General features: G+C 42.7%; 1 long non-coding RNA gene across 1 annotated transcript in view; it reads right to left on the bottom strand.

Annotated features, from left to right (window-relative positions):
* The window catches only part of LOC138741797 (uncharacterized), a 41,449-nt gene extending 14,628 nt beyond the window's left edge, over positions 1 to 26,821 (bottom strand). Inside the window, exons 1-2 of the long non-coding RNA XR_011343765.1 lie at positions 26,723 to 26,821; positions 16,280 to 16,437 (exon numbers count right to left, since the gene is read on the bottom strand). This is a non-coding gene — a long non-coding RNA (uncharacterized lncRNA). The remainder of the gene's footprint in view (positions 1 to 16,279; positions 16,438 to 26,722) is intronic.
* Between the last annotated feature and the right edge of the window lie 1,170 nt (positions 26,822 to 27,991).

Raw genomic sequence — 27,991 nt, 5'->3', positions numbered from 1 at the left:
CAAAAATGTCCATTTAAAAAAAGAGATGAGGGAATTTCTACACCGAGAGGGAGGTGAATTTGTGGAAATTGTTGCCACAGAGGGCTGGGGAGGTCAAGTCACTGGGATAGTTAAAGCACTGGTAGATACATTTTTGATCAGAAAGGGAATCAAGCATTTCTTGGAGCACAGAGGAGAATGTAGTTGAAAAAGATAGTAAATCAGACTTGATGGGCCAAAGGTCTAATTCCATTCCTATGTTTTTTTTTATGGTCTTATGGAAACAGACCCTTTGAATCAAAGTCAGCTATTGAGCACTAAATTCTTGTTACACTAATACTGCCTGAACCCATTTTATCCTCTCTAGATTCCCGTCAACTCCCTGCGGATTTCACCTCCCACTTACTCACAAGCACCAACTTCCTGCAGCCAATTAACTTGATGGGCTGCTTATGAGAGACGTGGGAGGGAATCAGTCTGATGTGTCAGAAATCTGAGCTCTGCAAAAGGAGGACTCCTCATTTCAGATTTTTAACAGGCGGAGGAGGAGGCCAGACATTAAGGCTCAGACTTTCCCATCCCCCCACTTATCACCCAGTAATTTCTCACTCTTTGAACATGCCCATCAAGTCCAAGAATATAGGAGCAGGAGGAGGTCACGTGTTCCACCATTCAAATGGCTGATCGATGTTGGCTCATTTCAAATATTACCTTTCACTGCCTTAACTATATCTCATGATCTGGCTTCCACCAGCCTTGGGGGTAGAGAATTTCAAAGATTCACTGCCCCCTGAGACAAAAAAAAATTGATCATTGGTAATGAGTTTATGGTACAATGTACAGATGCCTGAAATTCCTACTAAGCTGAAGCAGAACAAAACAAAGCTCTCAGAGTCAATAAATTGAATTGAATTTAAAAAGACATAAATATATAGGCTAGATAATAAATATTCACAGTAATCCTAATGCAACAAAGAGACTTACAACAAGGCAGACAACCCAGGATTAGTGCGAGAATGGGAAATCCTGGAGTCTGATAATCACTGGAAAGAAACTGTTCTTGACCGATTTTCAGGCTCTGTGCATTCCATCCAGAAGTGGCAGTGAGAAGATCGTTTCTATGCACAACAGACCAATCCCTTCTTTTGTCGCCATATTTCCATTCTCGTGATTCTCCCACTGGTGAGAGCATCTTAGCATCTAACCTGTCCTGTCAATCCCCCTGAGGTCCTTATATGCTTGAATAAGGTTATCCCTCATTCTTCTAAACTCCAAGGAATACAGACCTATCTGGTTTAATTGGACAAATGTTGGTAGGATCATCCCGTCATCTGGGGAATTAGCCTGGTGAATCTCCTTTGGGCTGCTTCCAATACTACTACGCGTTTGGTAAGAGGACCAAAACTGGATATGGATAGCTTCACTAACACTCGACGCAACTGTAATGAAACCTCCCTATTCTTAAACTCCAACCTCTTTGCAATGAATGCCAAAAACCTCTTGTTGAATCAGCCAGCTCGTGTTTTGCAGCTCATTCACACAAAAAAATGCATACAGGGGTTAAACGTTAATTGGTGTATTTGAGTAGCATGGGCCATAAAGGTCTGTTACTATGTCGTATGTCTGTATGCATAAAATTTAACACCTGCCGACACCTTTGCTGTAATAATTATCCTATCAGTCATACATCTGGGGCTGCAGGAAGAAACACAGGTGAGGTTGAAATTTGGGTGAATGAAACTATGGGGTAGGAACATTATCCTGCTGCCCATTACCTCTCAGTTGGAAGTGTATTAGCAACATGATCCCTCACAATTTCAAGTGACCTTTGGGAATTTCTTGGTAAAACACAGGATTCTGTTGACACCGTGGTTAGGTGAAAAAACACACAAATGCTAGAGAAACTCACCAGGTCAAACAGTGTCTTTATGTAGCAAAGATACATCAGCAATGTTTCAGGCTTGAGGCCTTCATCAAGGTGTGGGGAAATATGAGAGATGACCAAACAAAATTTCTTGGTCACGAGTAACTGCAGCTTTTCAAGTTCAAGTTTATTGTCATCTGACTGTACATAGACCACCAGATGACTCAGCATTTCTGCGATCAGTTACTGTACCATACAATGATGAAGCCAGAAAGGATTTGTGCTCCTGTGAAATGCTGTCAAAATGGGGGCCGGTAGCCAATGGTTCGGGCTTGGGCCCTTTATCAGGTATATGCAAAAATAGGCAGGCTCCAACTTCAAATTTCTGTTAACCCCCTCCCCTGAGTGTCTCCATCCGTCAGAACCCCCACACCACAAGTATTAATTCATATTTATACCCTATTAGTCTGACACCTTCCCTTCCTTCTCCATTAAGAGAGCTATCCCTCCCCTATTCACTTCTCAGCTTGCTCGCCTTTCCACCCTTCTACCTGCATCCACCTACCTGTTAGCTGTGTACCTCTCCTTCTCCATCATCTCTCCTCGGCTCTCCTGCTCCCCACTCCGCCCAACCTTTTTGCTTGTACATGAGGCAGGGCTCTACACATTAGTTACCCTTTCCTCCCTGTGGATGTGTGACCTGCTGGGTTCCTCCAACACGTTTGTGCAATTGCATTTGACCCCAGCAGCTGCAGATTTTCTCGTTTAACTCCAGAAATAATGGAAGCATGAGCTGAAAAGAGATTAGATACAATAGTTGGGCCAACACATCCCGAAATCACAGAGAAGATTTGGTGGCAGAACAGAGAAATCCAAGAAATGAAAAAAAAAATTAAATTAACCAAAATATAGACATACAGTATGGTAATTTACAAAAGGTAAATCGTGCTTGACAAATCTATTGGAATTCTTTGAGATGGTGACAGGTAAAATAGATGGGGGAGAGCCAGTGGATGTGGTGTACCTGGACTTCCAAAAGGCCTTCGATAAGGTCCCGCATAAACGACTGGCTTCCAAAATCAAGGCTCATGGGATTGGGGGCAAAGTATTGATGTGGATTGAGAACTGGCTGGCAGGTAGAAGACAGAGAGTTGGGATAAATGGCTCATTTTCTGAGTGGCAGGCGGTGACCAGTGGGGTGCTCAGGGGATCTGTACTGGGACTCCAGCTGTTCACAATTTACATAAATGATCTGGATAAGGGGATTGGATGTAATATCTCCAAATTTGCAGATGACACTAAGCAAGGAGGGGTTGTGTGCATAGAAGAGGGGGTCAGGAAGCTCCAGTGTTATTTGGATAAATTGAGGGACTGGGCAGATACATGGCAAATGCACTACAATGTGGATAAATGTGAGGTTATCCACTTTGGTAATACAAACCGGAGGGCAGATTACTATTTGAATAGCAATAGATTAAGAGATGGGGAAGTGCAGAGAGACCTAGGGGTACTTGTACATCAGTTTCTGAAGGCGAGCATGCAGGTACAGCAGGTGGTTAAAAAGGCAAATGGTATGTTGGCCTTCATATCAAGAGGGTTTGAGTATAGGAATAAGGTACCTTACTGCAGCTGTACAGAGCCTTGGTGAGACCCCACCTGGAGTATTGTGTGCAGTTTTGGTCACCTTATCTAAGGAAGGATGTTCTTGCAATGGAGGGAGTGCAGAGGCGATTCACCAGGCTGATACCTGGAATGGCAGGAATGACTTATGAGGAAAGATTGCACAAATTGGGATTGTACTCGCTGGAGTTTAGAAGATTGAGAGGGGATCTCATAGAGACATATAAAATTCTGGCAGGACTGGACAGAATGGATGCAGATGGGATGTTTCCAATGATGGGAAAATCCAGAACCCGGGGCCATGGTTTGAGGATAATAAGCAAACCATTTAGGACCGAGATGAGGAGGAATTTCTTTACCCAGAGGGTGGTGAATCTGATGAATTCATTGCCACAGAGGGCAGTGGAGGCAGGTTCATTAAATCTATTTAAGAGGGAATTAGATATATTTCTTCAGTATAAGGGTATTAAATGTTACGGAAGAAGACGGGGACGGGGTACTGAACTTTAAGATCAGCCATGATCTCGTTGAATGGCGGAGCAGGCTCGAAGGGTCGAATGACCTACTCCTGCTCCTATCTTCTATGTTTCTATGTTTCTATGTAATAGGCTGTTCTGGCCCTCAAGCCCTTGCTGACCAATTAGGTGGAAAGCAGAGCACCTGGGGAAAACCTACACAGATGTGGAGAACGAACAAACTCCTTCCAGACAGTGCAGCATTCGATTCCCCAATCGTGGTCAGTGGCGATGTCACAACATTGCGCTAATCACTACGCCAACCGCAGAGGTTGGGAATGTTTTCCCTTGGAACGTGGCTCAGCCAGAGGCAGCAAGAATCAGGAGAAATGGCCAGGAATGTGAGACGCCGTCACACTAATGACACAATCAAAGATTCAGGTCATCACCAGGAAGGGGCTGATGGCAGCTTCCTCCTGTGCACCTGATGGAAAAAGAACATCAAAAATATTCAGAACAGAAAATAAAACTGACCAACAATAAACAGGAAACAAACTGTCAAGAGTTGAAAGGGCAGGTGTGTAAAACAGTGCAGAGGTTGAAAAGGTGATGTAGTGAAGATGGATTCTGAGTTAACAGAACCTAGACAGAATAGACAGAAAGAAACTTCACTGAAGGAAAGAAAATGAAAAAAAAAAACATGGGTGATGTTACAAGCGAATTCAATGCCAACTGCTGCTCTGAAACTGAATTTAAGATTAGTTTGTTGCAAGGAAAATTGTGATGATTTTTTTTCTGACAGAAGATCGCATTGGAAGAGTTGAATAATGGAGTAAATTGAAATCTAAAACGCATTAACAAAAAAGTGGCTGACAACTTTTTATTGAAAAAAGCAATCACTGAGTTGGTGAAGTATTTCTTAAAGGACCATTTGTCAGGAAAACTTGCTTGATTTACTGGTGTCATTGCAGAATTCTGTGTAAGATGAGTGCCCTTTGGCACAGATTAGCTCATGCATGGAATCAATGCATGGACAACCAAGGAGGCTACAATTGGATACACTAAGCACTGTATGTAAAGTTCATTGGCTGCATAAGTCCCTAGAAATGGGTCTGTGAACGAAACTGCTTGGGTGAGTGACCTGAAAGAGGGAGAAAATAAATGCACCTAGCCTTCACTGATCCCCTACTTAAGACTTATTTTCAACCAAAATATTTTAGCCTCCTATATTGTGACAAACATTTTCAGTTCAACAGTCACAGACATCGTGTGGTATTAATGTTAATGAACTGGGCCAGGTTCATTCCCAAAGTGAAATTTTAACAATCAATCTACTTAGTTCCAAGTTTAAAATAAACAAGCAACGATTGAAGAGAATGGATTAAAAAAAAACACTGATGAATCTTCTCTCTTGAGCTTTCGATGTTCTTTTCAACCATTCATCTTGTAAGGAAAAATCATTATCAAAGTCGTGTAGTGCAGAAAGGGGCTCTTCATCCCACTGAGACTGCATTAGCCACATTTTTATTCCTCCCCATACAACTGGGGAGGTATCTCCCTTCTTCAATAAGCTCGGGACAATATACTGCAGGCAATTAAACCATCCTTGGGTGAAGGTTGGGGGTTGGAAAGGAGAGAACCCGAAACAAACCCACGCAGTCGCAGGGAGAGCATGCAAGCACCATGGAAGTAGGATCGGAGTTTAGGATTGAGCAGGAATCTAGGAGGCAGCACAGTAGAGTATTCTGTCCCATCCTGGTCACCGTGCTGTAGGAAGGATGTTATCAAACTGGAGAATGTGCCGAGTAGAGTAGCCTTGGAGCTCAGGAGGATTGTGGGGGGGGGGGGGTGATCTCACATACAAAATCATGAGAGGAATAGATCGGGTAAACACACAGAACTTTAGGTAACCAGAGGACATGGGTTTAGGGTGAAAGGAGAGAGATTCAACAGGAAAATGAGGGGTAATTTTTTTTTATATACACACAGAGGGTGATGGGCTGCTGGAGAGGTAGTTGAGGCAGGGGCTACTGCAATGTTTAAGAAACCTATCATAGGGATACTGGGATAGGATGGGTTCAGAGCAGCCATTCTCCACAGGGGTGGTACGGCCCTCCTGGGGGCCGCGGACTGAAATCATAAAACAAATTTTTAATGTTTTTTTTATATAGTCGGTAGGAGAGAAGTGTAGAAGAAGCCAACTAAACTTGACTGCTTCACAGGAAAGAGGGCCTGTGAACATTTAGCAGAGTCCGAAGGGGGCCGCAGACAACAATAGGGTTGTGAATGGCTAGTTTTGAAGGATATGGGCCAAATGCAGGCAGGTAGGACTAGTTTGTCAGTGTGAGCAAATTGTTTCAAAGGGCCTGTTTCACATTCTATCGCTCTATGTCTCAATGGGCTGCTTCACTGTGACTGCCTAAAAATTAATGGAGCATTCTATTTCATTGAAGCCAATCACAAAGCTGACGGCTGGTGGTCTGATCATCTTTGGTGCAAAGTCAGAGTGTGTAAGCATCAAGGCACCCCAGTAGTAGGGATACAAGACAATTCACACTCAAGTGTGGCACCGAGCTCCAGCAGAGATTCACTTGAGTTATTTTTCTTCAGGAACAGGGTCAGTGGTAATGTTCAATGCCTCAGAATTCATTCAAACAAAATACATGAAAACCAAGCTTCAAATCTTCATCTTGAGGGCAGCTGAAGCCTGAACATTTCATTCACCAAAGGCTTCAGCTCTTTCATGCAGGCATTAATATCAGCCCATATATGTGGAGAGAGAAGGGGATGAAATTGGCATCAAGATTTGCCAGAGCTGAGTAAAGAAAGTTCAATTGGACAGAGAAATATTTCTGATTTCTCTGAAATCCATTTCCCTTTCAACTTTGTTTCTTGGTTTGATTGGTTTCCTCGTTTCTTGAACACACGGATTTTTTTGTAACGTATATCAATCCATCAAGGTCTTCAATGTCCCCAACTTCACATTTATTGTAATAGTTAGGGCAACCCAATTACAACGACTGAGTTCGAATTTGGCACGGTCTGTAAGGAGTTTGTACGTTCTCTCCGTGACCCGTGTAGGTTTCCTCCGGATCTTCTTGTTTCTTCCCAATCTCCAAACTAAAGGGGTTGGGAGGTTAATTGGGTGGCCCGGGTTCCATGGGTCGGAAGGGTCTTCTACCACACTGCATCGTAAAAATTACATTTCAAATGCACTTTACAGCAACAGGGAGAGTAGAAGGTGCTTCCGAAAGAAACTACTCTCCCCAGCATGCATTGTTACTGTTCAGACTTACATAAGGGTAGTTCCTCTGAATCTTGTGTTGGCAAGTCGCAGTTCAAAAAATTTAATTTATGTTGTTTAATTAGATTTTTATTGAAGAAGCCTATTCATAGAATAAACACTCAGCCATCTGTAGCGAAGGCAGGAATTACAATAATTCTGCAAGAGCATCAATAATTAGGACGGCAAGCCTGCCGGGCCTTTGATTACCTACTAATTACTTTCGACCATTTATGTGACAGACATGTTGATTGCACTTGGGATAAATTTTTGGCTGCAAGCAGTACATCAGCCTGGCTCTTACCAGCTCCTCCTACTCTGGATAATTTTCTGCATTCCAAATGAGTCCTCATCTGCCATCTCGATCCAGACGTGGAGATCCTGCAAGCCAACCTTGTACACTGATATGTGCTCCTCAATCAATACTGAGGTGCATCGATCACATTGCTGCTCATGGTAGCTGGCTGTACATTGATTAATTGTCAGTTTCCCCTATCAGAGCAAGGTGTGAATTTCATAAGGTCGGCCCTGCAGCATGTGTTTACCGCACAGCCCTGTAAAGGTTCAGGGTTATTACTTTTATTTGCCCAACAACAGTGAAAGTTTGAGGCTTTTTCAAGCTTTGTTTCTGGTACAATTATCCAGACTTTGGGATATATACTAACGTGTAAAGTTTTATCAGTGAACTTGTCATTTTGCCAGTCAACAATAATTGCTGACAAGAGAGACTTGCATTGAGAGATGCCCATAAATTGTAATAAAAACAGAGAATGCAGAGTATATTCAGCGGTTAAGGTGCAATTTTTGAAAGGAAAACTGTGTCAATACATTGAGCCATGGTCCTGATACATTAACTCTGTGTCTCTCTCCATAAGTCCCACCTGACCTGCTGTTTCTCGCTTTATTTCAGATTTCCAGCAATAGCAGGTTTATTTTAAATTTTCATTCAACCTCTCAGACCTCCGATTCTTCAAGGCACAACTAGTTGTTGCCTCAAATAGCTTTTCAAAACAGAGCCGGCAAGACAGACTGATCATTGCAGAGATCCACAGGGAAAGAGATGGAGGGCAAGTAAGTTGCAAGCAATGGGAAAATGTCACCCACAGGAAAGTCAGGTTCTCGATGGGTGAAGGGTGGGTTTTTTGGATGGGGCCACAAATTCCCTTTATGATTATTAGCAGTGCAATTTTATTCATGGTTGGTGTGATTGTGCATCAGCCATCTGGGAACACAGAATGGGGTTCATGGCTTCCAGGATGTGTGTTTGGCCTTGCATGATGACCATTTGGTTACTCCAGTCAGTGTCTGAGCTACAAAGAACCTATTCTGTGCAATGTAAGCTAATTGCAATGTTGGGAACATCCAAAGTATTCTGAATATACAGTCAAAAGCTTACAGAAAAGAACTCTCTCGTACATCACAATGTGTGGGAGATAGAGAGTCCCTGCTTCTTGTCTCCAATACAAGCCAGTTCGTGCCATATGATTGCAGCCTGCACCTGGCTGAGTTTCCTTGCAGTAGGTCCAGTATCACAAATGCTGACCAAAAGCTGAGCAACCCGATAAACGCAAGCACCTCCTGACGTGCAACGCACCAACGTGCAGGAGAAGTTCAAGTCATCGAGCATCCACGGGAAGTAAACAGTAGCCAACGTTTTGGGCCTGGGTCCTTCGTCAGGAATGAGAAAAGAAGCAAAAGGCACGCTCCTCAATGAAAAGATGGCGGGAGTGAGGTAGGTCTGGGGTGGGGAAGGTGGAGGAGAGAAGAGGAGGGAGGATGAAATAGGGGAAGGAGTACAAGCTAACCGGGAGGTAGAAACAAGTAAGAAGGTAGAAGAGAAAAAAGCTGAAGCCCTGGGCAGACTAATGTACTGGAAACCGAGGCCACTCTCAATATAGACCAACAAAACCTTATACCAGATTGTATTAATATTACCATTGATGGTCAATTACCATTAATGGTCTCCCCCCCCACCCCACCCCCATCCCCTACCCCTCTGTTTCCTTCCCTTCAGCTCCATGCCCATTTCAGGGAACTACCCTTCCTAGGATTTTGCCCTCTCCTCATCACTTTCCTACCACCCTCCCACCTGAATACACCTATCATCTCTTAACTGTCAGCCTGTGCTACTCCCCCATCCCCATCTTCCCTCTTCTCCTCCCACCCCTACCTTTATCTTCATGTTTTTATTCCTATGAAGGGCCCAGGTTCCAGCCATTGGTTATCCGGTACTTCCTGCGAATGCTGTGTGACCTGCTGAGTTTCTCCAGCACCTTTGTGTGTTGCATTCAATCCCAGTACCCGCAGACTTTTGTGTTTAGCCCCTCCAGAAGGGGAGTTCTCTCATGAGCTTGGTCGCTTTTGGAGAGGTTTTGGCAAAGTGGCAAGCGTAGAAATTTGTCACCATATATGAATCGATAGCTTCCAGATTTTCCAACCACGTGCAGTATGCTCCATCAGAGGAGGTGTGAGGCAATGGGATGTAATCAATATGCAGGAATCCAGGAGTTTATCCAGATACCTACAAGAGTGGGAATGTGGGAACAGATCTGGGAGCAGAGAACTTTTACAGTGAATGGCAAGATGTGAGCTCAGTGAACCCAAGTTCTCTGCTGCAAAACATTCAATGATCTAACTCATGGTCAACACCAGTGGATGAAGATCCAAGCAGCTGCTTTGATAAGTATACATTCTGATCAATGCATCATAAGTCATATCTAACCTCCCACCCAACAATATCCTTCAACAACATTCACAAATATCACTCTGTTGCAAGTTTCCACAGTTGTCATAATAGTTGACGCAATGCCTTTACAGCGCCAGCGATTGCGAATCCCGCGCTCTCTGTAAGGGGTTTGTACATTCTCCCCGTGTCTGTGTATGTTTTCCTTGGGCACTCCGGTTTCCTCCCACCCTACAAAATGTACCAAGGAATGCAGGTTAATTGGGTATAAATTGGACGGCACAACTTTGTGAGCCGAAAGGGCTCGCTAGCATGCTGTATGCCAATTAAAAAAAAAATCTCATGGCTCACATCTTCTGCCTGCCCCTATCGTGAAACCTCACAACCTGTTCCTCATCTCTTTCTGGAGTATGAGATGCAAAGGAATCCAGCCATCAGGGAATGGATGGGCCTGGATGACCATGTCTATGTTAAGGAGGCTGTGCTTGCCACTGGCAGCTGGACAGGGTAGAAGATGATCCAACCCTCCTTTGAACATACCATGCTATCTGTTATCATGCAGTTGCTTCTGGTTTAGGAGTGTAGGTGCTTGTTTACATTGCATATTTCCATTTCGCTCTCTTATTGGATTGTACATGGCGGAAATGTTCTCCTGTGCTGCTATTTCCATGCAAGGAGTATTGTAGGAAAGGCAGATGAACTTGCAGCAATGGATTGACATGTGGAATTATGACACTGGGGCCATTAGTGAAACAGTTGCAGGAGGGGCAGGACTGGCAGCTCAGTGTTCTGGGACTCCACTGTTTCAGACACGATAAAGCGGGAGGAATGTAAGGCAAAAGAGTGACATTGCTTGTCAGGAAAAATATCACAGCTGTGCTCAGAGAGGTCAGATGAGAGGGCATGTCCACTGAGTCCATATGGGTGGCACTAAGCAACCAGAAATGTACGACGCACTCATGGGGTTGTATTATAGATGGCCCAATTGTCAGCGAGAATTGGAGGAGCAACTCTGTAGAGAGATAGTCAGCGGCAGGAAACAAAGTTGTGGTAGTAGGAGATTTTAACTTCCCACATATTGACTGGAACTCCGATACTGTAAAAGGGCTGGATGGGATTGGAGTTTATCAAATGTGTTCAGGAAAATTTTCTAAATCAATATATAGAGGTAACAAGTATCAGGGATCAGTGCTGGGACTATTGTTTTTGTCATCTATATCAGTGGCCTGGATGATGATATAATAAATTGGATCAGCAAGTTTGCAGTTGATGCAAAGATTGAAGGCGTTGTGGCCAGAGAAGAGGGTTTTCAAAGATTGCAGGAAAAATTAAATGAGGTAGCACGGTGATGCAGCGGATAGAACTGTTCTGTCCACAGCACCAGAGATCCAACCTCTGGTGGTGTCTGTAATGTATGCTTATGGCCATATACATAAGTTGGCTCGCTACTGTGACAGAGTATGCAGATGCGTTTTGGGAGATAAATTGGGAAAGGTTTGTTGGAGCAGGTCACACACAAATACTTTAAAACACAAAGGTTTTGCAGTTGCCTTTGCAGAGTGCTTGGAGATTTCAATAATGGAGTGTTGTTTGCAGAAGGCAACAAATGTAACATCATGCAGTAGCAGCTCTGTCTGGAAAATAGAACTTACTGTCTGTAAGGTCATGTGATCTTTGCAAGCAGAGAGGAGTAAAAACAGACTTGGCTCTCAGAGTTAGAAGGAATGAGAGACAGAAAGAGAGGGGGAGGCACAGACATCAGTTCTGGAGGACAAGCTGGCAAGCTTTGGTAGATGGCCTAGTCAAAGGAGAGGACTGGCTGTCCGGAGTTTCCCTTGGAAGAGGTGAAACAGAAAGGAATTCTGTGGCAGCCTGAAGGAAAGAGGTTATCATCTGGAGAACCCTGAAGGGGGCAAGTTTCGTCAGCAAGAGACTGGAGTGGCTGATTAAAAAGGAATCAGTTGTGGATGTCCTGGAACAAGAAAAACTCTCTCTCTCTCTGAAAACCAAGAAGAACCTTTCTGAGTGGTAACCATTTACCCGTTAAGCACCAAAGCCTGGTGAACTTTATTAATGTTAACTTCTATGCACAGTACAAGAATTGCCTGCAACCAGTGACACTGAACTGTGAACCAAAGAACTTTGCTGAACCTACACACACATATGCACGTGCACTTTGAATTAGAAGAGGGTTAAGTAGGCTAAGTGAGTCAATAGAGATATTTAAAAGTTTGATTCTGTTTTCATGTTCAAAGATAATTAAAAGCCACTTTTGTTTAAGTTACCCTATGTTGAGGTGCATATCTATTGCTGCTGAGTTTTGGGGTCCTCTGGACTCGTAACATTTTATGGGGAGTTGTCTGGGGTTTGAACCCGGGACCTTTAACAAAGGAAATTAAGCATAGACAACAACCCATATCCCAGAGAAATCACTCTACATCACCATTATTCTCCTGTTTCACCCTCTCATGATACTTTGCCACATTTCTCTCCTTTCCTCACCCCTCCACAGGTTCCAAGCTTTGTTCCTCAGTGTTCTCCTTCCATTCCTTTACCATCCACTTCCTCCTTCACCACCGTCTACAGATAGCCTCCTCTGTTACTCTTCTTGAGCTGAAATCTTCACCCCAGAGCAGATCATCATCAAAATTAACTCATATCAGCTCAAATAAAAATTCACCACAGAAGAGATGTAGCCAAATGTAGTTCTCAATGAGTAAGTGTGCACTGCAGATAAAGAACAGTATCCTCTGTCTGACCTCCAATGAGGTATATGACCATCCATTCATCTCCTGCTGCAGAAATTTACTCCTGTGCAAATTAACTGTCGGCACAAAGTCAGAATCCAATTTCAAGAATTTATTGCTTTAATTGTGTGGTGTACTGTCAGGATTTTTACTGTTTTCCTTGGTACATAATGTTAGTCCAGAGGCATGCAGGAAAGATCACTGACTGGTGAACATGTGTGAAGAAAACCAGTATGGATCAGAGCAGCCATAATCCTGGCCTGGACCTACATTAGTCAATTGAATGCACTGTTTAGCTTCAATGGATTTTGAGCCTTCTGGAGAGAATTGCCTCTGACACTCATTCATTCACATCAGGATGCAAGTACTCTACCTGGGAAGTCTCAGACAAGGGGGATGGAGCTGCAAGATGAGGGGCCAGTTATTTAAAACCAAGGTGTGGAGAATGTCTGCTAAGCTTCCTGTCTCCCCTCTGGCGAGCCTTGCTGTACTAACATTGGCTGTGCATTATTTCTACTGTTAAGGACACCCACCTTGGGTATAACTGTGTCTGCACCTATTGTCTTTCATTATTGTACCATGAGTTTCTGCTAATAAAAGCCATGATTATTGTTTGACCACATCGTCTTTGTCTACTTCATCAAATGGCACTTCACAAGGTACGTAGAAATTTCTTCTTGCTGGTTGGCAGTGAATCCCTGGAATACTCTTGAGAGAGTTAGGGAGACCAGATCACCAGATGTATTTAAACCGAGGTAGATGCATTTGAAAGGGAATTGAGAGATATATGGGGATGTGTCTCAGAAAATGAGTTTGACTGGATCAGCCATGTTCAGATTGAATGATAAATAGAGCATCACCAGTCTAGGCTTGGCAGGAACATGCTCGAAGAGTCAACTGTCCTTGTGATAGTACAGATCTATCACCAATGTACATAGTGTATATAGTTACTGTATCTAGACTGTGCTTACAGCGATTGGCTGTGAGCTAAGCCATGCCTATTGTCTGGGCCTTAAAGGGTTGTGTCCCTAGCCAGGTCGGATCATTCGGACTGGTCGGCCACCTGTGAAGAGCTCCTGTCTTTTGCTAATAAAAGCCTTGGCTTGGATCAACAAGTCTTTGGTTCTTTCGACGAGCTCTACAGCCCTATTCTTGCTCATATTTTCATATGTCCTTGTTCTCTGAGTGCTCGTGTGGACAACAGCAGCTGAAGGACCCATGTAAGGTGCAGGCTGTGGGTGAACTTGCAGAAGAATGACCCACACGGCTGCAGGGTGCTGAAGAATGGCTCTTGGGATGCAGGTATTGGAACCAGGACTCAAAAAAGGGGGTACTTAAGGCATCCTGATTATATCAGAGGTTTGGATCTGCAGCCCCGTTTGCCGATGGTTTGAACAGGAGTGTGTGCGGCTACAAAGGCTGCAGGAGCACTGAAGACGAATCCACAGATACTCAGTGTCTTTGAAGGGACTCTCTTTGGTTCTCTTTCTCTTGTTGGGGTGCCGGCCAATGCTAATGGGCATCCGTTTGTTCGCTTTACAGAAGGCAAAACTTTAAGTATGTCATGTATGTTATATTTTTGCGTGACAATAGAAACTGGAATGAGCCAAAGGCCTTGTGGTGGAGTTTGAAACTCCATTTGCATCAGGCAATGATATCGTTTCAGGTAAGAACTGGATAGGTTATGTCTTTATTCCTTGGATCACAGGAGGCTGTGGTGTCACCATGTAGAGGCATTTAATATCATGACGGACACAGGCAGTCTTTTAACCCAGGTGGTCCGTTCTAGGACAAGAGGGCATAGGTTTAAAGTGTGAGGGGAATGGCATAAGAGGGAATGAGCTGCCAGAGGAAGCTTGAGGTATGAACAAATTTTACACTGATATGACATGAACAGATATATGGATAGGAAGGGTTCAGCAGGAACAAAAGCAGGCAAAAGGGACCCGTCCATATTGCCAACTTGTTCAGGATGGGCAAGTCTGTTCCATATAACATGAATCTATAATTGTGGCTTTTATTCCAATAGAGCAGCACAGTTGGCATAGCGCTTAGCGCAGTGCTGTTACAGCGCCAGCGATCAGGACTTGGGTTTGATCCTGTGCTGTCCGTAAGGAATTTGTATGTTCTCTTTACATCTGCATGAGTTTTCCCTGGGGCTCCAGTTTCCTCCCATTGTTTGAAATGTACTGGGGATTGTAGGTCAATTAGGTGAAATTGTGTAGCACAGTCTCATGGGCCGAAAGGGAGTTACTATGCTGTAGTCTAAATTTTAAAAATAATGTGGAATCAGGAGCTGCCAAAGGAACTAGGTCACTCTACCATCTGTTGGTACAAATGATCAGTTAATGTGTTGGGTCAGGATGCTTTACAACATGGAAATGTGTGCTATGGTGGACAGTGAAGAAGGTTACCTGGGTTTGCAACAGGATTGGAATCAGGATGGGAACTGAACTAAGGAATGACGGATGTAGTTCAACTTGGAGAAGTGCCAGGCGCTGCTTTTGGGTAAATCAAACCAGGGTGGGGCCTAGGCTGTTATCAGACATGCCCTTAAGACTGTTATGAAGCAGAAGGACCTAGGGGTTCAGGTGCATAGCTCTTCAGAACTGCAACACACGTTGACAGAGCAGTGAAGGGAACACCTGGGATGTTTGCCTTTATTGGTTGAGGCACTCTGTTTCCTAAAGTGGTGAGTGGGTGGGATTCAGATGGGACATGATGTGACAGTTCTTCATGTAGAAGGGGGTGGGAATATGGGATAAGCTGCCAGAGGAAGTGATACAGGCAAGGACATTAGCTTACTTTAAGAAACATGGATGATTATATGAATAGGAGGGATTTGGAAGGGTCTGGGGCCTAATGGAGGCAAGAGGAATGAAAGCAAAAGGGCATGTTGTTTGGAATGGCCAAGCTAGGCCATGCTCCATGCCTCTCAGACTTAATGGCTTCATGCTAATGCCATAATTCAGGCTGATTCCTCAATAATGGAAGTGACACGATGATCAGTCGAAACTTACCTTATCTGGTCAGATACAACTCAGAATAAAATTTGATAAGCATGTTCAGTAACACCTGAATGTTTCAATAACCCTTTATCTGTTTGCAGGCTGAATGGGGTTTGAGATTGAATGGGGAGTTTGGAAATGGAAGGAATCTGGCTACACACAGTGCAGTGAATGCAGTCCAGACAGAACATACTCCCCGGCTATTTGCAGTGCAAGGAATTTGAAGAGTCCAAAGAGCAAAAAAGCTGCTGGAAATCTGAGAGGAATTTGGATGAATTCAACAGGTCAGGCAGCATCCCTGGAGAGAGTTAATGCTCCATGTCAAATACAATTCAGAGAGCTTTACAGCACAGCACAGGCCCTTCTGTCCAATTCATCTATCCTTGCCAAGTTGGCATTCTAGGTTTGTCCCATTCCCCTACATTTGGCCCATATCCTTTTAAGCCCTTCCTGTCCATGCATCTCACACTGTCAAAGTTAAATTCCATTGGCTAGACATTGGTCCACCTTCCCAACTGACCTAGATTTTCTTGCAAAATTAATTGCAACTGGGAGGCATCCTGAGTATCGTTTGCGACCACAGCACTTTCTGCTTGCACCCCTCTCATTGAACATTAAGGCCCCAACCGTATCACTCTACCTGATCTCAACCTTTCCTACTCCGCCTCAGAGCCAGTCATAGTGCTGCTGATGTTGCTGTTCCTGCTTTTCCCTCATAGGTCATCCCCTCAACAGTATCCAAAGTGATTGGGTTGGTTCTTTCCTTTCAAATTATTTTTCTTGATTTTAATAAAGATCCTATACAAACAAAAAAGGGTACAATTCAATAATCTGTATAACACCAATATACATAAATTGTAAATTACATCTATAAATCATATTCTAAATATTATTTAGATTTGTATGTAAAAAAATAATAATAATGCAAAGAAAGGAAGAAAATAGAAGAGGAGAAAACTCAAACTCCTTACCTAACCGCATTGTCTGATGTTGTACAAGATTTATATTAAAATATAAATGATAGTAGAAAAAAATATATAAAGAACATGCAAAAGATAGAAGTCAGACAATTTAATTATATTGGAGTAAAATTATAAAGTAAGATAGTGAGTCATAAAGGAGTCCCATACCGCTTGGAATCTTACAGCTGAATTATTCATTGAGTAATGAATCTTTTCCATGTTCAAATTGGACATGATGTCCCGCAACCACTGATCATGAGTAGGCGGGCGGCAGCCTTCCATTTCAGTAAAATTGCAATCCTCACCAAAAGACATAGTGCGACTCCGAACCAGAGACAAAGAAGATTCATTGTACTGATTCGGTGTTAAATCTATATTAATTTTTTTTTACTAGGTGCAGAAAACCTCCCTCCATTACTTTTCTACACTAGGACAAGTCCAGAACATATGAATTAATTATGCTTTTCTGCTCTTACACCTGTCACACCAACGAGTCATATCGGAATAAAAACGAGTCAATTTAGCCTTAGACATATGTGCCCTATTTACCACTTTGAATTGTAATGGACAATGTTGAGCACATAATGAAGAGCTATTAACCAACTAAAGGATTATGTCCCAATCCACATCTGACATAGTCAAATTTAAATTCTGTTCCAAAGCAATTTTGATTTTAACTAACAAAGTCTGATTTTAAACATAACAATATCTCATAAATTATAGATTTTAAACCTTTACAAGAAGCAAATAAGCTGAAAAGCTCATCTACAAAATTTGATTCAGACTCTCTTGGAAAATTAGATATTTGTTATTCAAGCAAATGCTGGACTTACAAATATCTGAAAATTAGAGATTTGGGCAAGTTAAATTTAGCAGAAAGCTAATCAAATTATGTAAAATTTCCATCAGTGAACAGATCCTTAAACCTGTGAATATCCACTCTGTACCTTCTCTGAATAATATCATCATATAAAGAGGGCTGAAAAAAGTGATTGGATACAATAGGGGCTTGAGAGTAAAAAATTATGAAATGCAAAATGTTTTCTAAATTGTGCCCAAATTCTCATAGAATATTCAACAATTAGGTTATTTATTAACTTGTTGAAATTGGAAGTGAAGAACCAATAACCACTGAATTAGAAAAATTTGGTGGGGGGGAGGGGTATTTGGGAATTCAGCTCCATTGATACACATAATAGGCAGTCAGAATGATTATGAAAGAAGGATCAAAACATAGAACTTCGTATTTGACTGCCCAATAGTAGAATCTAAAGTTAGACAGAGTCATTCCATCATCTGTCTTAGATCTCTGAACCAGAACTTTATTAATGCGAGGATGTTTACCCTTCCATGTGTAAGACAATATAGCTGAGTCAAGTAAGTCAAAACATGATTTAGGAACAAATATTGGAACAGATTGATAAAAATTTAAGCAAAATATTCAGTTTAATAGAACTTTTACATCCAAGTAGAAATGTAGACAAAGGTGACTGTTGGTTCAAGGCATGTTTCACTTGTTTAAGCATAGCAAGATAATTCTCCTTAAAAAGATGTTTATGATTCTTTGTAATTATAATACCAAGAGAGGTAAATTGGCTTTCAACAACCTTAAAAGGAGAACCACCACACATTGATACAGAAATATTCAATGGAAGAAGTTCACTTTTATGCACATTCAATTTATATCTAGGGAATTGACTAAATTGTGAAAATAATGATATCATATGGGGGAGGGAGGTGACTGATCTGAAATGTAAAGTAAGAGACAATCTGCATAAAGGGAGACTTTATTTTCAGTCCCTTTCCACCATATCCCCAAGATCACTCCTTGATGAGTGCCACATTGCAGATTAAAAGGCTGGGATTTTTGTAAATTAGTAGGAATTGTAACAGAGGGCCATGAATAGAACAATTTATTTGATGTAATAAAATCAGAAAAAAATTAAATTTTTTAAGGGTTGCAAACAGATATGTCCACTCTATCTGATCAAAAGCTTTTTCAGCATCCAATGAAAGAATATACTCAGGAGTTTTCCCAGAAGGAAAATACATAATATTCATTAAGTGATGTATATTAAAATATGAATATTGCTTTTTAATAATCCCCATTTGATCTTCAGATATAACTGAATGTAAAATGTTTTCCCTCATATTAAGGTAAAATTTTAACCATAATTTTAGCATTGACATTCAATAGGGAGATGGGTCTATGGGAGGAACATTTGGTTGTATCTTTACCTTTGTTCACAATTAAAGATATGCAAGCCTCATTAAATGAGTCTGGGAGTTTACCCTGTATAAACAAATCAGCAAACACCACCTTTAGGTAAGGTGTGAGCCATTGATAAAATAATTTGAAAAATTCCACTGGGAACACATTGGGTCCTGGGGTCTTTCCGGATTGTAATGAGGCAATAACAATGACTATTTCCTCTCATGAGATAGATTCATCCAGTCTTATTTGATTATCTGAAGAAATCTTGGCAATATTCAATTGATCTAAGAAATTTGTCATCAAATTACAGTCATTTGTACATTTTGAAAAATATAGTTTGGAGTAAAATCTTTTAAATGTATTATTTATCCCCAAATGATCTGAACTCATTATACCACTATCTTTACAAACTTTTATGATGTGATGTTTAGCACCAAATCCTCTCAATTGGTTGGCCAAAAACCTACCAGATTTATCACCATGAATGTAAAATTGACTTTTATATTTCACAAGTTGGCATTCGACAGGGTATGTTGAAAAAATATCAAATTTAGTTTTAAGTTCCATCCATTTTTTGTATACATCTAAGTTTTTAGTTTGAGTGTGATATGAGCTGCCTGCTTAAGTGGTGAATGCAGCCTCAATTTTAACATTTAAGAAGAATTTGGACAGGTACATGAATGGGAAAAATAAGGAGGGCTATGTAGATCAGTGGCACTAGGCAAAAAAAATGGTTCAGCACAGACTAGAAGGGCCAAAGGGGCCTGTTTCTGGAGTGTAATGTTCTATAGTACTCTGGCATAATGTTCAATTATAGAATCACCTTAGTATCTGAAGTACTCCATGTGGCACAATCTAGTCTTTATTTAGGCACAGGCAAACAAGTGGCATGAAAACACCAGCATTAGCCATCTATAACAGAATCTAATCATCTCCCTTGGTACTCAATGGTAATATCATCGCTGAGGTCCAAGCCCCCAGCAGCCTGGTGTCAGCTTTGACCACAAACAAATGCACCACTGTGATTATATAACATAACAAAACATAACAATTACAGCACGGAAACAGGCCATTAGGCCCTTCTAGTCCGCACCGAACCAAACACCCCTTTCTAGTCCCACCTCCCTGCACAATGCCCATAACCCTCCATCTTCTTCTCATCCATATACCTGTCCAACCTTTTCTTAAATAATACAATTGACTCCGCCGCCACTATTTCTCCCGGAATATCATTCCACACGGCTACCACTCTCTGAGTAAATAAATTCCCCCTCATGTTACCTCTAAACCTCTGCCCCTTAATTCTTAACTCATGTCCTCTTGTTTTAATCTTTCCTCCTCTTAACGGAAATAGTCTATCCACATCCACTCTGTCTATCCCTTTCATAATCTTAAATACTTCTATCAAATCCCCTCTCAACCTTCTATGCTCCAAAGAATAAAGACCTAATCTGTCCAATCTCTCCCTATACTCTAGATGCTTAAACCCAGGTAACATTCTGGTAAACCTTCTCTGCACTCTCTCCACTCTGTTTATATCCTTCCTATAATTAGGCGACCAGAACTGCACACAGAACTCCAAATTAGGCCGCACCAACGTCTTATACAATCTCAGCATCACCTCCCAACTCCTATATTCCATGCAATGATTGATAAAGGCCAGCATACTAAAAGCCTTCTTCACCACCCTATTCACGTGAGTTTCTACCTTCAGGGAATGATGTACCGTCACTCCTAAATCTTTCTGCTCTTCTGTATTCCTCAATGCTCTCCCATTTACCACGTATGTCCTATTCTGATTCTTCTTACCAAAATGAAGCACCTCACACTTATCAGCATTAAATTCCATCTGCCATTTTTCAGCCCACTTTTCTAAGCAGCCCAAATCCCTCTGCAATCCTTGAAAACCTTCTTCATTATCCACTATTCCACCTATCTTAGTATCGTCTGCATATTTACTAATCCAATTTACCACCCCATCATCTAGATCATTAATGTATATAACGAACAACAATGGGCCCAATACAGATCCTTGAGGCACACCACTGGTCACCGGCCTCCAACCTGACAGACAATTATCCACTACCACTCACTGGCCTCTCCCTTTCAGCCAATGTTCAATCCATTTGACTATCTTAAAATTTATACCTAAAGACTGCACCTTCCTAACTAACCTTCCATGTGGTACCTTATCGAAGGCCTTACTGAAGTCCATATAGACAACATCCACTGCGCTACCCTCATCCACATTCCTAGTCACCTCTTCAAAAAATTCAATCAGATTGGTCAAACATGACCTTCCTCCCACAAATCCATGTTGAGTGCTCCTGATCAGACCCTGTCTATCCAGATGTTTATAAGTACTATCTCTAAGACGTCAAACTTACAGGCCGATAGTTGCCAGGCTTCCTCCTTGAACCCTTTTTAAATAACGGAACCACATGCGCAATGTGCCAATCCTCCGGCACTATCCCCATATCTAATGACATTTGGAAAATTACCGCCAGAGCCTCTGCTATTTCCTCCTTCACTTCTCTCAATGTCCTGGGGAAGATCCCGTCTGGTCCCGCAGACTTATCCACCTTTATATTCTTCAAAAGCCTTAAAACAACACCTTTTGTAAGGTGTTACCGAAGAAAAGAAACTGTTCAATATCTCCCCCATTTCTCTAGGCTCCACACACAGTTTTCCGCTCTGATTTTCTAAGGGACCAATTTTGTCTCTAACTTTCCTCTTACCATTAACATATTTGTAGAACTCTTTTGGATTAGTTTTCACCCTGCTTGCCATAGTTTTCTCCTACCTTCTTTTAGCTTTCCTAATTCAGGAGATGGGAAACCTGAGGTGACATCAGCTATCAAGGAATGTCAAGAATGTGGTGGAATAGTTTTTCACTTGTTTAGCTGAGTGCAATACCAGCAATGTTCAGGATACTCAACATCATCCAGATCTATTTAACCAGCTTAACTTGTACCCCACCATTCAATTCCTCCCCTTCTGGCCTGCAATGACTCCAACTTGTACTATCTACAGCCTACCACTGCAGTTCTTAACCATGCAGTGCTATTCCTGCACCATGCACTTCCCAACCAAGATACGAATGTGTGAGAGGTGCATGAGAATACCTTTTGCTGAAGATTAACCCTCACGTCTTGCACTATCCAAATTTGGAAATCTAATCTGCAATTTTGCCATTGTTGGTGGCTGTAGATTCAGAAACACTGCCCAACAGCCCCATTGAAGCAACGTCACTGACTGGAGTACATTAATAATGTGGCTCACCACCACCATTTCAAGGACAAATTGGTCAATACATGTTGGCCATGTCAGTGATGCCCAGATACCCTCCCGAAAAACATTCAACACTATATTTCAACTGTCTCAGGTACTTAAAACACTTATTTTTCTTCATTTCTTTACTCTTTCTTCATTCATGCTACCTGACCTTCTGAGTACTGTATTTTCAATGTTCAGTTATAGAGTCAGAGACATATGGGATGGAAACAGACCCTTTGGCTCAACTTGCCCATGCTGACTGAAATGTCCCACCCACACTAGTCCCACTTGCCTGTATGTGGCTGTCAACCCATCCTATCCAATTATCCATGCCATTGTTTTTCTCAACATTTCAATCTTTCTTCTTTTCTTTGGCTTGGCTTCGCGGACGAAGATTTATGGAGGGGGTAAAAAAAGTCCACGTCAGCTGCAGGCTCGTTTGTGGCTGACCAGTCCGATGCGGGACAGGCAGACACGATTGCAGCGGTTGCAAGGGAAAATTGGTTGGTTGGGGTTGGGTGTTGGGTTTTTCCTCCTTTGCCTTTTGTCAGTGAGGTGGGCTCTGCGGTCTTCTTCAAAGGAGGCTGCTGCCCGCCAAACTGTGAGGCGCCAAGATGCACGGTTTGAGGCGTTATCAGCCCACTGGCGGTGGTCAATGTGGCAGGCACCAAGAGATTTCTTTAGGCAGTCCTTGTACCTTTTCTTTGGTGCACCTCTGTCACGGTGGCCAGTGGAGAGCTCGCCATATAATACGATCTTGGGAAGGCGATGGTCCTCCATTCTGGAGACGTGACCCATCCAGCGCAGCTGGATCTTCAGCAGCGTGGACTCGATGCTGTCGACCTCTGCCATCTCGAGTACCTCGACGTTAGGGGTGTGAGCGCTCCAATGGATGTTGAGGATGGAGCGGAGACAACGCTGGTGGAAGCGTTCTAGGAGCCGTAGGTGGTGCCGGTAGAGGACCCATGATTCGGAGCCGAACAGGAGTGTGGGTATGACAACGGCTCTGTATACGCTTATCTTTGTGAGGTTTTTCAGTTGGTTGTTTTTCCAGACTCTTTTGTGTAGTCTTCCAAAGGCGCTATTTGCCTTGGCGAGTCTGTTGTCTATCTCATTGTCGATCCTTGCATCTGATGAAATGGTGCAGCCGAGATAGGTAAACTGGTTGACCGTTTTGAGTTTTGTGTGCCCGATGGAGATGTGGGGGGGCTGGTAATCATGGTGGGGAGCTGGCTGATGGAGGACCTCAGTTTTCTTCAGGCTGACTTCCAGGCCAAACATTTTGGCAGTTTCCGCAAAGCAGGACGTCAAGCGCTGAAGAGCTGGCTCTGAATGGGCAACTAAAGCGGCATCATCTGCAAAGAGTAGTTCACGGACAAGTTTCTCTTGTGTCTTGGTGTGAGCTTGCAGGCGCCTCAGATTGAAGAGACTGCCATCCGTGCGGTACCGGATGTAAACAGCGTCTTCATTGTTGGGGTCTTTCAATAGTACCTGTTTAAACCACCTCCTCTCTCAGCATTCCATATACCAACCACTTTCTTCGTAAAATTGGTTACCCCTTAGGTTCCTGTTAAATCTTCCCATTTCATCTTAAGCTGTATCCTCTGCTTCCCATCTCTGAGCAAAAGGCTCCCAGCATTCATCTGATCCATTCGTTTCATGATTTGTACACCCCTATGAGATCACACCTCTCATCCCTGTGCACTCTAAGGAATAAAGTTCCAGCCTGCTCATTCTTTCCCTGTAGCTCAACATCACTGTTAATTTCTGATTTCCATCCTCTGCATGTTTTTGCTGTATAAGAAGATTTCTTTCTCCACATTTGCCAGCATACCTTGAGAAGAGTAGTTCCTCCTAAATGTTTACAGTGGTCCCATCACTTCAGATGGGTCAAAGCTGTGTTGCCAAAGCAGATTCACTCAGTTATTGTGCTTGAGAATCTAGGACGGTGAATCTAACATCTTGACAGGACGGAGTGCTGAGGCCCTGACCTTGTGTCCATGGAAAGAGCATCAGTCAAATTACTGCTTCAATACAACTCACAAGCATGCTGGAGAAAGTCAGCAGGTCACACAGCATTCATAGAGAGGAAAGAGTACCCAACTTTCAGGCCTGGGCCCTCCATCCAGTGTTATCAAAAACAAACAGGGATCTGAATAAAATGGTGAAAGGAGGGGGAGGGGAAGGAGAGGACAGAAGGAAGAAGAGCAGTGGGAGGTGCATAGGTCAGAGATGGATACAGCTGAGAAGATAGAAGAGAAAAAATACTGAGAAATACTACACAGAGAGGGTCACTTTCTAAATGGAGGGGGAAGGAAGGAAGCAGAGGGTTAGGGAAAGAGAGTGACTCAAGATTTAAGATTACATTGATTATCATCGTAACAAAACAATGTCATACTGCATGAAATTTATTTTTGCCTGCTGCAAGGCAGACAGATGCGCCACCAGCGGGAATTGCCTCTTACAGTCTGACTTACTGTCATAGAAGCAAAAGAGAGGTCCCACCCCCCCCCCCCCCGAGTCAACTATGTGCCCGTAAACTCAGAGAAGGTATTTAACGGAAATTGGAGAAGTTGGCGGAGATTGACCAGACGGAATATAAGATGTTGCTCCTCCAATTTGGCCATGCATGAGTCTATGGATAGACATGGTGTGAATCTGCCTGAGTGGGAATGTTGTGTGGAATTGAAATGAGTGGCTATTATTGTAGAGGATAGAGTGAAGATGTTCAACAAACCAGTCTCCCAGTCTGTGTTCAGTCTCTCTGATGTCAAGGTCGCATTGGGGTCACCGGATGACCAGTAAATGACCCCTGCAGATTCACAATTTAAGTGTTGCTTCACTTGGAAGAACTGTTTGGGGCCGCGAAATGTGGTGAGGGAGGAGGTGTGGGCATGTGTAGTCTGCACTGCCCAGTTCTACCTCCAACCTGAAATCCACAACCCCCACCCTTCCCAAAAAAATAACCGCATTACAGATTCACATCCAGCCAGTGTTCAAGTCCACAAGGATGAAGAGCTGAAATAAAAGCTATATCTCTGATGCCACCTATTGGAAATTTGCACTCTCAAGATTATTTTAATCAAAGATTTACGTAAGCATGATACTCATAACCCTAGGCTATCTCACAGTACATTGGACACAATTAATTATGACAGAGGAGGTGTCACTTGTATAGAGGGAGATACCAATCAGTTTCTTCCTATAAACATCAATGTCATATTGACTGGAATGTGCACTTTTGGGGGTGTGGCCATAACTGTGCATTCAGGACTCCCTACAAAAATGACAAAGCTATTTACACCCATCTGAGGGTGGAACCAAAGCATCAATTCGATCTCATCCAGTGAGACAACTGAGGAGTAATGCTCAGGTCTGCGAGCAGGAGCAGGAACCTCTTGCCTTTGCTTTGAAACACCACATTGTTAACAACTGAGCTGCAGGTTATGCCGCCATGAAGGGTGGCTCATGGGTGCAGCAGAGCAGCTGCCAGACACTGCCAATTCTGACCTTCAGCACTGAGAGATTGTGGCGGCAGGTATCATAGGCACCTTCAAAACATGGTGATTGGCACATGGATGATACATAGACAGTTGTGGGTGTGAGGTGGAGTAGGTTTACATAGGTTGGCAGGACATTGTGAGCTGAAGAGTATGAATAGCACAGCACAGGAACGTAGCAGATAAAACGGCACAGAAATTGAAACATGAAATTCTGCAGATGCTGTGATTGTTGGAAAAATGCACTGAAATGCTGGAGGAAGTCAGCCGGTCTTTTCCACATCCATAAAAAGGAAAAGTAGATTGCCGACATTTCAGGCGTGAGCCAGAAGCAGGAAATTTCAGCAAATTTCAGATGTCTGACAGTGCCGGCTGGGAGGGGAATCTAGACCAATCGAATCTGTTAATTTGGATATAATACGAGGAGAGGTAAGTATTTATCTGGTCTGTGTGAAAGGAGACTAGGGATGGGACAGACAGAGCATGTGGAAGGCCACGGGGGGAAGGAGGGGAGGGGGTGGTTAACGAAAACCAGAGAAGTTGATATTAATGCCCTCCACTTGGAGGGTGCCCAGTTGGAAGATGTTGTTCCTCTAATTTGTGGGAGGTCTCTGTCTGACAGTGCATGAGGCCATGGACAGACACGTCAGCAAGGGAATGCGATGGCCAATTAGCATTGTCAGCCACAGGCCTACAATGTCTGTGTCAAACACCTTATCCAAATTAAACTATAAGTCTGCCTTTGCACATCTTACATACCCCTCTATTCCCGGTATATTCACATGTCCATGCAGAAGATGCACAGTGTTATCAGGGAAGGAGTAGCACAACAGAAGGTGGGTATGGGGTACAAGACAGAAGGTGTGGAAGGTGCAGAACTATGATCACATTTACTTTCACCACCAGCCTGCTTCATGCACCTACCATACTCTGTGTGAAAAAATGTTGCCCTGCATACCTTTGCACTGCTCACCTTGAACATATATTCTCCAGTATGCGATATTTTTATCCTAGGAAAAAGATTCTGACAGGCTACCCTATGTTCATCATAATTTTATAAACTCGTAACAATGAAGCAAAACTCAGAAATAAGGATCAATTATTGAAGCATCAAGTTGAAATATACTTACATCAAGCCACTTGACTTCTTATCTTCCTCAACAGTGTGATAGAGCTTCTGAAACATGATGTTGCTCTTTTTCAAAGCAGAGGGTATGCGAGTAGCCTCCCAAATCTTCCTAAAATAGGCAATGACTCCCGATGCATTGATTTGATGAGTATTGGCACAATATTGTTCAGTTTAGAACATAGAATACTACAGCACAGTAGTGTTTAGTTCATTCATCCACCAAGCTACAACTGTACAGTTCACTCATCCACAATGCTACAACTGTACAGTTCACTCATCCACAACTCTACAACTGTACAGTTCACTCATCCACAACTCTACAACTGTACAGTTCATTCATCCACAACTCTACAACTGTACAGTTCACTCATCCACAACGCCACAACTATACAGTTCATTCATCCACAATGCTACAACTGTACAGTTCATTCATCCACAACTCTACAACTGTACAGTTCACTCATCCACAACTCTACAACTGTACAGTTCATTCATCCACAACTCTACAACTGTACAGTTCACTCATCCACAATGCCACAACTATACAGTTCATTCATCCACAATGCTACAACTGTACAGTTCATTCATCCACAACTCTACAACTGTACAGTTCACTCATCCACAACGCCACAACTATACAGTTCATTCATCCACAATGCTACAACTGTACAGTTCATTCATCCACAACTCTACAACTGTACAGTTCACTCATCCACAATGCCACAACTATACAGTTCATTCATCCACAATGCTACAACTGTACAGTTCACTCATCCACAACTCTACAACTGTACAGTTCACTCATCCACAACGCCACAACTATACAGTTCATTCATCCACAATGCTACAACTGTACAGTTCACTCATCCACAACTCTACAACTGTACAGTTCACTCATCCACAATGCTACAACTGTACAGTTCACTCATCCACAACTCTACAACTGTACATGTTAAATTTCCAAACATATTAGCCTAATTAATGGATAGCTCTTCTGAGAGCGAGAAACCTCATCAAAGGAGAACTCATTCATAATGAAGTCCATCAGGACTGATAGCAAACATTCCATATTCACCTTGAAGCACTGCATCAGATGCCCAAGAGAATAACTTGACTAGGATTCTGAACATCGCAACTGCTGGCACAGATTTGCATTAGAGTGAGGGCTAATTATGAAGAACGAGGAATAAAAAAAGGTAATCAAGACAAGAATTCCTGGTTGGGATGCTGCAGTTATATACCCAGTCAGACAACCGACAAAAGTTATGTT

The sequence above is a fragment of the Narcine bancroftii genome, chromosome 8, assembly GCF_036971445.1.
Source record: "Narcine bancroftii isolate sNarBan1 chromosome 8, sNarBan1.hap1, whole genome shotgun sequence".
NCBI lineage: Eukaryota > Metazoa > Chordata > Chondrichthyes > Torpediniformes > Narcinidae > Narcine > Narcine bancroftii.
Note: the sequence above shows the minus strand (reverse complement) of the source record. Positions and strands in the feature narration are given on the sequence as shown.